Here is a 13817-nt window from a genome sequence, read left to right on the forward strand (position 1 = left end):
CCCCCCCCCCCCCCCCCCCCCCCCCCCCCCCCCACACACACACACACACACACACACACACACACACTCACACTCATATATTCTCACTCACAACTCAAACAAAGAGCATTTGACTTTTCACTTCTATTTGACCGCCTACCACCAAGTCCAATATAACCTAATAAATATCAGACACACACACTCGCACGTGCACAATGCACAAACACACACACACACACACACACACGTATGGTGGTAGAAGCATTACCTCCATTTACCTTAGCAGTGCAGCTCGCAGATGCCCGGGGCCAAAAAGCTAAATTGAAGTGACCCTGAGTCGGCTTAAGCAAACCTATGAGAAGAGGGAAAAAGTGGAGTGGAGAGGATGAAATGAAAGAGAGAATCAAATAGCAGAGACCAACATGTAGCTGTCGGACACAGAATGTCAACAAGGTGCCGAGATGGGTCAGCCACATGCGGTTTGGAGCTTCTCCTGGATTTCTCATAACTTGAAGGTTTGGGGAATGATGGTGCCATATATGCATACAGCAGATGAGCTCCACAATGTGGAATCCAAACTATCACACACACATGCTTTCTTTCTCTCTCTTTCTCTCTCTCACACACACACACACACACACACATTCTTAGGCCTGTGTGTCCCTGCGGACACAAGAGACACTATATCCACATGTGTCCTGTGGATGTAATGAGGTTGGAGAGAGCGCAGGCTTCTCCTTGGGCTCTAATACCGGTGTCTATCTTTGTTGGTGTGTGTGTGTGTTAGCCTGAATCCTGTGTTCCATTGTGTGAGTATGCATGTGTGTGTGTGTGAGTGCGTACCTCTCTCCGGGCTGTAATACACGGTGGACTATTTCAGACCATGCCCCTGTATTGGTCTCCATTCATATTGGCTACTGGCTGCCTGAGGGCTGCTGGGGCCTTTGACAGATATTAAAGGAAGGAAGTCCGCCACTAGCAATTCTGTATAAGGAAACACAATTGGAGCCATGACTTTATTGTCTTAAAGGTGAAGTTCAACCAAAAGTAAATTTGAGAGGCAGGCCGGAAACGTGATTAACTGAAGAAACGGGGGGAATGGCTTTATTGCAGATATACTGTCTGTCAAAATCAAGTCAAAGAAAGAGGGAGTGGTACAACAACAAACCAATGGCCATTATTTATTGTTATACAGGTCCAGGAAAGCTAAAATTAAAGTAGAGAGGTGGGGTGCAAGTGGACAGGCTGCAAATGCAAATGCAAAGAAAGATTCATGGGAAGAAGTAAAATGAAGACAGGGAGGAAGGCGTTAGAGTGGGTTGTTTGATACTCTGTATCAAAGTACAACGAAGAAGGGGAACACTATATACTATACTATAAGAATCAGTGGAAACAATGACTTTTGCCTATGTGATGTCAAAAAGAGTAAAAAGTAAAAAATAGCACTGTTGTGGATTTAAACACGTGACTAACTTAATTAAACTGAACGTAAAATAGACATTGACCAAGATATATAAAGGAAAATCATTACCCTTTCCTTTTAGAGGAATACACCATGATAAACTTGTGTTTTCAATATCTCACACCCCTGTAGGCTTGAAAGGTGGCTCTGAAAAATTTGCAGTCAGCTTGAATTCTTAAGACTTACCAGTGCTGGGTAGGTAACTTTGGAAATGTGATAGGTTACAGATTTTTAAAACAGAAATTTAAAATTGTCACTATTTCAATTACTTTATCAAAGTAATGTATCTCATTCCATTGAATTACTTTTTGATTACTTTTCTAAATATCTAATCAATGTTGTCAACTGTTAACCATTTTAAAAAGACAGCTTGAGAGGCAATATAACTGGCAGACCAGTCGTGCTGCAAATTCAGACATGAGAACCAATCAAAAGCATAAGAATAGCATCAAACTTTACTAAACAGCTGTGCACATGAAAAATATGCAAAACAACAAACTGAAAACCATTCAACATATAGCCAAGCTTTTCACAGAAAATATTCAGATGTAACATTTTCCTAAGTAACTATAATTTAATTATATATTTTCCCCCAGTATCTGCAAGAGATTACATTACAACACTGAGAGTTACTATGAACTCCTGGCCACCAAAAGTTATGTGAAAAGATAAATCAGAAAACTTTCATAAGAATCACAATCCAGAGAACCTTACCTCAAAACTAAAATGCAACTTACATGCAGCATAATCCACTTCTCTGTCGTCCATTCATGTAGTTGGTATGTTTTAAAGTTGCTTATTTTGACAAATATGACTAAATGTAAAGCTTTTATTTATAGCTTGAAAAGTTAGCTGCTTAAATCGCTAGTGAAAAATGGATGCCACATGTGTCCACAGCACTATTAGGTCTGATTAGGTCGCAGTAGTATTGTGCCCTATGCAGTAGCGGTCTGGCCATCTGGAGCTGACAAATCCCAGCGGGCCGGCCAACCTCGGGCCGGTGGGCCGCCTTCCTTAGCCTATACTTTTTTACTATTAATTAAACAGTTGGCAGAAGGTTGAGCGACACGGGACAACCCCCCTTCTCCCCTGGCCTGTTGGTCTATTCCATATGAACGTCTACGCAGCCCTTAGCCCCACCCCATCCATCTCACTCACACACCACAGTGACACTGGCTGTGTCCGAAATCCCCATCCTCATTCACTACTCCCTACCCTCTATGTAGGGAGTTGTATGTGGAGCAGTAAATAGTCAGCCCACTCACAATATTAAAACAACACTTTTGGACACTGCTCCGATCGTTATTTCAGCACCGTTAATTACGTCATTGCCGTCGGACAATCAGTTTTTTCTATCAGCGCAATGCATGATGGTATGTAAGCTTCACCCTAGTTCTCCCACCCTGAAATTCGCTAAACGTATTTTTTGCCCCAAATCTCTGCCTGCAAACAGCGGTACTCTCAGTTAATGTGTGCACAACGTTGTCATGTGCTTCTTGTGTTTCCCAAGGTCTGGACACTGACCATCGATGGGGAAACAGTTTTTCAACTTGAAATGAGGGTTGCGAAGGTGTAACTGTAGGTGTTATTTACACTGGGGACATGTCCCCACCACTTTTTAATAGCATTTGCTAAAGGTTTTCTGAAAATTAGCTTGCAACAAGAAATGTTAGGCTAAATAACTAATACAAATTCTATGAGAACTATTTTGTTTCCCTTCACATAAATAAAGACATTTTCGAGATAAATTGGTGCAATTTCTCTAGAATGCAGGAAATTAAGAGTTTAATGCTCAAAATCTTTGGGGGGAGGACCCCTAGACACCCCCAATTAGCCTATTTCATGAATGAATATTTCTTCAAAATAGCATTAGAGTATCTTGTTGTCTTGTTCTTGTGACGCCAATATTGTGCATTCTCATGTCTCCTGGACAAAGTGTTTGGCCACACCACTAATATGAGGCTTTAAATTTCCCCATCACTTTTCAACGCAAAGTGATGCACTTGTGTAATCAGCTGCGTCCACATGGTCCTAAAGCCTTTATTTAAGGAGAGCTTGTTATCAATGGTTTTCATTCGAATTTGTTTCATTAATAGGCTATAGACTAAATATAATTACGGAGGTCCAGACCTCGTGACCTCATAGCTGGTTACGGCCATGCCTTTTTAAAGTAGTAGCCATAGTGATCAATGGCTATGATAGTGCTGGGTGGTTTATTATAGGCTGGTTCTGTTTGTACGTGCGTGCATTAGCATGGTGGCCGTGATGGAGTATACAGTGGACTGTTCTGGTGGGCCGGTCTGGATCAAAGTCCAGGGCCATTTTTTACTCCCAGTCCGTCCCTGGCCCTAGGTGTATTGTGCACACATCCCTGTATTTCAGCAGCAGGCTCAAAGGTATTCTCATCATCCAACAAGTTCCTTCTTTCTGACCATAAAGGTAAAATGTTTGAAAAAACAATTTATAAATCCAATGTCTTCACTGACCACTGGGGCAACCTGTGCAGTGGTCAGGATATGTGCTACACCAAAGAAGTATCGTAGAGTGAAGTGGCACAATCAGTAGAAATATTGCTTTTAAACATTGGTTTTGCCTTCAAAATATCATGTTATTCCTATCAGACAGTAAACATCCACAAGATCACAACAACCAACTGCTAGAAAACAGGTTAAAAAAAAGAAATAGTTTTTACTTCTCCTCAAACGTTTGCATAGTGAAAACTATATGACCTAATCAAAGATTATTGTACGAGGTGCTGAGGTCACAAATGGCCCTAGGTTGCACTGCAGTTACTGTGTGTTTTGTATGTAAAGAAATATTGTGAGATATTGTCAGGTTCAGGTGTGATGAAGAGGTTTCGGAGACTGTTAAAGACTTACATAGCATGGCTTAATATGACTCAGCCAAGGAGATACAGTGCCCTCATACAACGTGTGAACACATGGGATGCCAACACCAAACCTAAAGAATACTTTCTGTCTGGGGATATTTGTCCAAATAAGGTTATTGTTCACCCCTCTACACATGTGTGAATAGTATATTGGTTATCGGTTCAAATCAAGACCTATTGTGTCATTTAAGCCACATGCAACACTTTCTACATTGTGTCTGTAATGATACAAAATAAAGATAAACTCGCCCCCAGTTTACGTAACAAATGTATAACAGTGCATCATTATCAATTCTGCTGCATCAGTCAGTCGACAAGCGGGCAGAGAAGAGGCAGGGCCTGACCCACTGATGTGGAGAGTCCCTGGCTATCACCTTTGGCTTACTTTAACCTGCGTCGCAGTACCCATTAATTATTCCTTAACAGTATATTTACTTCTGCATTTTACACATGTGGTGCTAGTTTATCATCCTCTCAAAGAAATAATTAGCATTTTGTTTTTGGTTTCATTGGTAAACTTTATTCTGGTCTGGATGGTCCAGACTGAACATTTGAACAGCAGCAGCAGATGCTCAAATGTGAAGTAGTCATACTCTTCTCTGGGTGTCTCTGAGTGCTATGCTGACGAGTGTTTTGTCGAGCCCCTGTACCTGACATTGGTTCAACCTGCCAGAGAGTGTTTGCAGGTTGGCAGGTTGCCACATTGGTAATGTCCTGTTTAATTGTCTCTGTGGACCGGGATATGAAGCACTCAAATGTGGATGTCATGTCATGTTACACTGACAGTCTGCCTCAGCTTTGTTATGGTGATTGTGGCTCATTAAGTCAAACTTTACATATCTGTGGCTTTTCATGTCTTCTATGTGTTTTTTGCATTTGAATCAAATGTAGTGGAGGCTGTGGAAGACTCGTCCTCTGAATCCTCTTCGGAGGAAACTCCCTGTATCTCACTCTGAACCAAGTTCTTCTATTAATTTGTCCAGAGTAAACAGCAGTAGTTGTTCCCTGGTGAATACACCTGGCCCCACAATACTGTACCTGTGTCTGGCTCCTCTAAGAATGAGAGTATCACCTGTTTGCCAGTAGGTATATTGATTATATTCTCCCAGGAGAGAATGTGAAACTGGGTATTTATTCACCTAATTGAATAAAAAAATTATCTCTTTCTGACCCACCACACGCTCTTGACTCATCAGTAATATCTTGTATCTCTGGTGTACAACCTATCAACATGAGGCAGAGGCAGCAGATTCAGCACTTTAAATAAAATCAATCAATAAATGTCTTCAAGGCAAAATGACCCATGGCATCAGCTGTGTATATAAACTCTGAGCATTAAAGCACTGACATTACATCACATCCTGGTGTCCAAAGTTTGCATCCAAGAAAATGGTTGGTAATGAAGGAAAATCAATGCATTTCATGGATTGAACTTGCTTTACTTCAGTCAAAATCTGTCAAACTGGTCCACAACATTATGGGGTTAAAGATTGTTTTAGTGTATGTAGTGCGGAGAAGGAAAGACTCCAAGCAGTGTTTACAGACATATATGCATGACCATGTTAAATCAACACCGCCTTGACACAGCCTCGTCAAATTTTCACAAAGGTACATTTTTGGGTAGTAAATTTTGTAGGCATATTCAACTGGCTTGCACCTGACAAGTGCCACTGTCAGGTAAAACACATAATAAAAGCTAAAGTCTGAAGAAGGGTTACAGAAAATCCACTTAACACATTCAATTTCTCTCTCATATGCTACAAATCCTCTGCAAAGGAAGATTGAACAGTTACCAGAGAAGTGCTCGGAAAAAAAGTGACATGACACTCAACAAGCAAATTACTTCAGTTTTTGATTCACAGAAAATTAATTATTAACCCAAAGCTTTTGTTAGTTTCCATGGTATGAATGTTCCTTAGTGTTTACTTCACTGTCATGTCTTTATTCTTTTAATTAACAAACAGTTTGTATTTTCCAATTAATTATTAACGTTTTTTGAGGAATAATCCCTTCCTTCTTGCAGCAATGGTGTTAATTGGAGACTTTGCACATTGCAGAGAAGGCTTGGACAAAATAACAGGAACAGATTACGTTGAATACCATTTTGTAGGGGTTCCTGTTATTGTGTCCACCTTGTGGCTGTATTTAAGGTGTTTAGCAGTCAAACTGAAGAATGCGAGCAGAGCCTTAAAAAGGCAGAGCAATGGCTTACACCAGAGAAACACCAGATAATTAATCTAAGTCTACAACTCAATCAGGTCATCCTAAGAACTGCACACACACACACGAGCAAAAGAAAAAAAAACACACATGCAGTACAGAGGAACAGGATGAAAGATGGACACGCACACAGAAGTCATACTGTACACAGAAAAACACACACAAACCGTTTGGGTGATAAACGGTGAGACTGTGAAAATTACTAGTGAGATCCATCCCAGGTCCAGCAGCCAACACTGGAGATCAATAATAATTTATTGGTAACTTTCTTTCTATTTTTTTTTATTCTGCAGGGACAGAGAAGATAGGATGAAGAAAGTGTGTGTGTGGCCTTGGAAGTTGATTAAAAACAGGTGCAGTGACAATCGCATCAGAGTGATGGAAGCATTGTGTGTGTGTGTGTGTGTGTGTGTGTGTGTGCGGGTGTGTGGCGCGTGCATGCGTGTTTGTGCGTGAAGTGTGTGCGTCAGTGGCTATTGATTGCTGATCATAATTCTCTTGGTGCTGTCCGGGCCTCTCCATCACAAAAATTCACAGGGGCCTGCATTGACTTATGGGGCTGCAAACTTCTGTCAGCACTAACATGCTCTAAATAACAGAACAGAGAGAACTGAGAGATGGATATTGGGAGAGATGGAGAAAGAGGACGGAGGGGGGAAAAAAAGGAAATCCATTCCATAGAAGTTCATTTCAATCTCCAACAGATTCCAGCGGTAACACTGTGTGAGCTGTAATGTTGCTCAGTCATTGTGAGAGACCCCCGGTTTGTTTTGCTGTCACCGCCAGCCCTCACCCTCTACCTTTCCCTTGCATTCTATCGCCCTCCATTGACCACTTCCAGTACTGCAGGAATGAAACAGCAGAATTTAGAGCCACCCCAATGACAGCGATTCATTTTTTCTGCAGCAAATCAAACCACAAATGTAGAGAGGCGTCTCCGTGGTGTTGCTAAGGAAACGTAAAGGCATTATTACACACATTATCAGTCCGACGACCAAAAACCCTGAGGCGGTTCACAGACATTATGGCAGTTTGTTACCAGGACCATCGGGGAAGGGAAAAGGGGAGAAGGGGAGGGAGGGAAAAAAAGAGGTGCATGTCAGATACGATGACTGACTACAACAAATGAAGAAGACAGACAGCAAAGACAAATAGTTAATAAATACTGACAACTGGCAGACTGTGAGAAAGACAGCTGGACAGAGCGTCAGACAGATATTAAGATGGAAAAGATAAAAAAAAAGCCAGATATGGGAAATTCAAACAGCCAGATGGAAGATAGATGAACAAACAGAGGGAGACAGGCAGATGAACAGACAGGCTGACAAACAGATAGACGGACAGGCAAGCTGACAAATAGGCAGACTAAGAGGACAAAATGAATCCATAACCCATAAAGCATTCCTCCACGGTCAACATACATGCAATCCTCTGGCCACCTGGTTGGATTAAACTGTGTACTGGCTGTGCACACACACTCGAGCGCACACGTATGCACGCACGCACACACACACACACACAGTGCTTTTTGTCTTGCTAAGCTGTCAACCGTCACAAGTTGTCTTCCAGGCTTCCCCCTACACAGACCAAACTCCACATTATTTACCCAAATGCCTGTACGTGCGTGTTTGTGTGCACTTTTTCAAGTGGGTGTGTACAGTATGTGTGTGATGAATACTTTATTTAGTGCTGTGTGATTGGAGGAATATATAACAAAAGGTCAAGCTGTCAGATAAACAGCCAAGTTCATAGAGCCAACAGCACTACAGAATACCAAAGATCCTCCGCTGCCATCATGCAGCCTTTGCATGTGTGTGTGTTTGTGGACAACCAAAGGCTTTTATGCCTGTTAACTATACTCTGTGTGTGCACTTCGATATGTGTGCAAGCATGGGAAAAATCTGCACATTCTTTCATTCTTTTTTTTCAAAAACAACAGCGCGCACACACCTACACACACACACATGCTCGCTGCATCACAGCATGATTCATTCACCATCCATTTCTTTGCCGTGTGTTTACTCTAACTGTGAGCAAATCGATTAACATGCTCCACATGTAAGTAGATAGTGAGGATAGTGAGAGAGAGAGGAGATGAAAGCGGAGAGGAGCAGTTAACACGGCAACTCCTGATAAATGCATAGACTCCTTATTATTCTCTAAATGAAAAAGAATGACTCCTTGCGTTCCCTCCCATCCACTTCCCTCACTTTCCCTCCTTTGCTCTGCCCTCGCCGTCTCCCTGACCTGATAAAAGTTTCAGCCCTTGTCCCTCCCTCTGTGCTTCTTTTCATTTTCTCTTCTCCCTCCATTCTTCTGCGGTTTCTCCCACTTTTTTCCACTCGGTCTCATTTCTCGCCTCCTGCACTCCCTTTTGCTTCTCTTTTACTCCCTTTTTGTCAGTCCTCTCCTTCCTCCCCTTTCCCTCCCTCCTTTCCACCCACCTTCCTTTCTCCCTTCGTCATCACTCCTACCTTCCACACCCGCCCTTCTCTTCCTTCCCGCCCTCTCAGCTTCGCCTCCCTTCCTCCCACCCTCCATGTCACAGGGTATCATGGTTAATTAGCCAGTAGTGGATTTGGACTCTCATTAGTGTTTCAACAGGAGTGAGGGATGCCTTCGTTCTTATTCTGCCAGTGTACTCCTCCTCACCCCCCACCCCCACCACACACCTCCACTTTTCCTCCTTTTCCTCTTCCTCCATCTTCTCCCTCCCTTCCTCTTCCTCCTGCCTCTCTGAAGACAGGATAAGCTGGCCCCCGATTGGTTGTCCCGAACTTTAACTTGTTCCCTTTTTGCTTTGATGAAAAGTTGTGCTTTTTTTCCTGCCGAGGAAGAAGGGACATGTGCCAGTTTGTGCCTGTGCTTGATAAACTGCCAGAAACTACAAAAAAAGAGAGAAAAATTAATAGCATCACTTTTAAGTGGGACCTATTGTCATCTTCCAGCGCTTCATGCATTTTATTAACATGTGGTGTCATAAATAAATTGTCCTTGTTTGGCATTCTTAACGTATACGCTTAATGGAGAAAAGTTTCACTTTCCAAGGAGGTTATTTTTCATACTGGCCTTTTGCGTATCCAAAGTTAAAATGTGAAAAATTCTGAGGCAGAGGGTAACCCACCATTTAAACTCTCTCCTCTTTGTGCTGTTTTGGATGTATTTGTGCTCTGTTTTCCACCATTTTGTCTCTAGGTTGTATTTTGTGTTACTGAGCTTGTAAATGGCCTCTCCCAGTGAGACTGCACCTGCATTAGTCAACCTGATAATTGTGATTAATTATAACACAGAGAAGAGTGCGCGCACATAGGCACACACACACACACACATACCCTCACACACTAAGGCAAGGATAAAGCAGCGAGTATAGCTCCGTGCTACAAGGTAACTTTGACGAGTGGCTCGTGGACTGAAACATTTGCCTGCGTGTACAGGCATTCAAAAGCACACATCATGTAGAGAGACTAAATGCAATCAATTTATTTTCTAAAACAAGTAATTCCTCTGTGTGCAGACAAAAGCTGGCATATTGTAATGTCTATTGTGGAGGAAGGGCATTGTTGTTCACCAAGCCACTAAAAAGATGGGCTAATTTTATTCAGAAAACACAGTGTAATACCTGTTCCACTCCCTCCAAGGGCTTTTATCTTAGCTATGCATTGTTTAACTTTTTTGCTTCTCAGTGACTTTTACAATGCCTCTGACATTATGTTGTAAATAGCTATATACTGAGCCATTCTGCAGCGAAGAAATGTATGCATTTATGTGGCAGGTGAGTGTGAATTATAGGATCGATGGAGGAATACACACACTCTCAGTAGCTGCCTTGTCACCACTGAATGCAAGGGAACAAATAGAAAATGGCTCCATCCATGCTGATCTTCATGATGTATTGTGGAGGAAATTGCACATTCACTGTTTTGTTTGACAAATAGAGGACAAAATCACACAGGGAGTTTGTCTTCTTTGGTCCAAAGCAGTGTGAGCAAGTTTACTTTTTTTCACGTTTGGTTTGGTTAGGTTGGGATTGGCTCCAGCCCCCGTGACCCTGTACGCAGGATAAGTGGTTGGCGATGGATGGATGGGTTGGGTTCACACTGCCCAATTACAGGCTCGTGAACAAAAGTCACATGGATTCAAGTACCTTGTCTTCTAAACACAATTTTCAGTTCAGTTTCAGTTAATTAGTCAGATTGTGAGTGGCTGGTAGCTGGACTTTGCTACTTTTAGACAGAGCTAATCTAACTGGCTGCTGGAGCTAGCTTCATTTTTACCATACAGACATAAGAGTGGTATCAATCATCGCTTCTAAGTTTTCGCAAGAAAGTGAATGAGTGCATTTCCCAAAATGTGACACACTTCATTTGAGGGGAAACAAATTTGCAAAAATCATGTTTACTTTACATTTCTGATCATTTTTAATGTTCATGTGTGACAATTTAAGATATTTGGAAATATTTTTCTCACTTGCCCAGGCAGCCATTTGACCCCAATCATTACTGTACTGTATGAAAACCAATTAACAGACTCCTGAAGCTAATCCGTCACAGTAATCGAACATGCAAAAACACTGGTACGTTTCCTTTAAAAATGGCTTCATTGTTTCCATTCACAGCAGCCAGCACAAGTTTGTACAGCAGAAAGCTTTGTGTGTGCGGTTTTGCTAAATCAAAGATGTATCCGTCTTTGATTCCAAGAGTGGCAAGGATGGAGGCTATTGGACCACACACACACACACACACACACGTACACACATACACATGTTGTTTTGAGGTGGTCTTTAGGTGAACAGATGAGATCAGAGACCCAAAGAGGAGCGGTGTAGGCTAACAGTCTAACTTGGCACAGTTGCAAATAGAGAGACAGAGAGAGAGAGATGGTGATAGCCTCACTGCAGTATGTCAGATCTGGGCTGTACGCCAGGTGAGCTCTCTCACATGTGACTCTGCAGTGTTAACTTCAGCTGCCCAGCAGGACCTTGGCAACTCTCTATGTGTATATGAGTGTGTGTGTGTGTGTGTGTGTGTGTGTGTGTGTGTGTATTCATCAGCACCTGTGTATATGTCGGTGGGCCTACACCTGTGTGTGTGTGTGTGTGTGTGTGTGTATTCGTCAGCACCTGTGTATATGTCGGTGGGCCTACACCTGTGTGTGTGTGTGTGTGTGTGTGTGTTTGTGCAGTATAGTGGCTGCAAGCCAGTGGCCGTGTTCACATCACAAGCAGAACTTCATTGCCAGTGTTCTGGAGGTGATCAATCGCAGGTGAAATAGTGTTACCTGCAAAAACACGGCGGCTTCTTCTCCTGCGCTTCATCTTCACTCTGTTTCTGTCTTCCTTTTTCAAATCAGCTGTACCATCCCTGCATCCTACCTTCATCCTTTTACCCTGGGTTGTTCTTCTCAAACTGTAGGAAAATAAGCTATTAAACAAGAATTTACTGTTTGAATCCACAGCAACTATATATGTTACATTATCTACCAACGCTGCCGAATTGAGCCCCAGAGCAAGGCAGTGAACCCTTTTACAGAAGCGCTGAACTGAAACTTTGAACTGAATTATATCCGGAAAGATATGCAAAAAGAAAGATTTCATCCACTGGCTGCAAATTGGTTAACAAAGTAATCTTGATCTTAATTTTCATCTCAGCTGTACTTCCCTTTTCATTATTTTCTTTCCTCATTTCCCTTACTCGAAATTCAATTTCCTCAATTAGCCGTCTACCTACTACTACCTCCCTCTCTCCCTCTGTGCTCACTTTCTTGTGCCTCAGATCTGCATTTCCGCCCATATCATTGCTTCTTTCCTCCGTTTTTTCTCCTCTCCCTGGTGTCCCTGCATCATTACAGACCTTACACACCCTGTTCTCTCTATCCTAAATCCACTGCTCACTCCCTAAGCTATTAGTATTATCCAAAACTTCTTTGCCAAGCTTAGCTGACTGACTCTGTGTGTCTGTGTGTGTGTATGCATTTGGTCAAGAAGGCAGCTCATATTTCTACTCATGTCAGGTGATTTCTGGTAGTGACAAGCCAGGGTCACAATGGCAATGAACCTAATAAAACACAGCTCACATCAGCCACTGGCGATGTGGACAAACATGCACACAAGCAAACCTGAACGCAAAAACACACATAAACCTCTCTTTCTTCCTCGTTCTCACTTTTATGTGTACAATTGCAAGCTATAAATTTTAAAGTACATGTTATTTGGTCCTAGTCTGTGATTTGGTGTCGGGACTACTCACAAGGCTAGTTGGTAAGGAGCTGTAGCCTGCAGGCTAGCCAGCAGGACATGCTAGTGCTAATCAGTCACAATAGCTCCCTGAGCTTCTTTCTATTTTGTCTGTAGTATTTACTGTTTACTCCCGCTGGACTATCATGATTTCATTCAATAAATGGATATATTGAAGAGAGGGAAAAAGTTGCCCTAGTCTGTAACTGCTTTCCACAAATACAAACATGAACTTGCTAACAATTAGCAAGTTATTTGCTGTGTCGCTAATAGGACAGTAAGTTTACACAATTTATTCAAAATATGTATTTTTACCATTTGTGTACTCGAAATGTACTCCGACAGAGTTGGTTAAATAAAGGTGGATGATGATAGATAATGAAATACTAGCTCCTTCTATTTTGGACTGTTTAGCTCTTCACAGTCAAGATGGTATAAACTAGGGTGACCAGACATCCCGAAAAGCCAGTTGTCCCGACTCTGTTCCTGTTTGTCCTGAAATTTAGACTAAAGTTGTAGCCTAAAAAACATTAAATACTGATCCTCGTGAAACATTCTTTTGGTGCTTCCCACAGATGGGCACTATTCCGGCTCTCCATTAGTATCGTGGACATTGTCTCATCAGCGTTGTTATAGCCACAAAGTAATATGTACGCATGCTCTTTTCCCCATTTTGTTTTCTACTGTAGATGAAGACAGTAGAAGTTGCAGTCGCGAGGACAGGGGAAGTGTAGCTACAGGCAGCCATGAAAAAGGAGAGATCAGACACGCACTACACAGACAGATGTGATAGGCACCGAACTGATGAAATAAAAAAAATAATGTTCTGTAACAGGTTATGATTTACACACTGATAGAACACAGTCATTGTGTTTTTACTAATGACAGTCAAACAAAAATATTAAATTTTTTTGTTTTGACTTTCACGTTATTGTTTTACTGTTCATTGACAGTGAATGTAATGTAGGCTACTTGAGGCCACACCCAACCCCAACTCTAACCCTGTCCCGAATTTCACCTATTCTCATATGGTC

The 13817-nt window shown here is 42.0% G+C and overlaps 1 long non-coding RNA gene across 2 annotated transcripts in view; it reads right to left on the minus strand.

Moving 5' to 3' along the window:
* LOC123970288 overlaps positions 1-2418 on the minus strand; it is a 3424-nt gene extending 1006 nt beyond the window's left edge. Inside the window, exons 1-3 of one of the 2 annotated variants that reach the window (XR_006824919.1) lie at positions 2179-2418; positions 823-963; positions 258-331 (exon numbers count right to left, since the gene is read on the minus strand). This is a non-coding gene — a long non-coding RNA (uncharacterized LOC123970288). Of the gene's footprint in view, positions 1-257; positions 332-822; positions 964-2155 lie in introns of both variants that reach the window. The other variant, XR_006824918.1, reaches the window with a different exon arrangement.
* Positions 2419-13817: the final 11399 nt, after the last annotated feature.

This window comes from Micropterus dolomieu, linkage group LG04 (assembly GCF_021292245.1).
Source record: "Micropterus dolomieu isolate WLL.071019.BEF.003 ecotype Adirondacks linkage group LG04, ASM2129224v1, whole genome shotgun sequence".
NCBI classification, from domain to species: Eukaryota; Metazoa; Chordata; class Actinopteri; order Centrarchiformes; family Centrarchidae; genus Micropterus; species Micropterus dolomieu.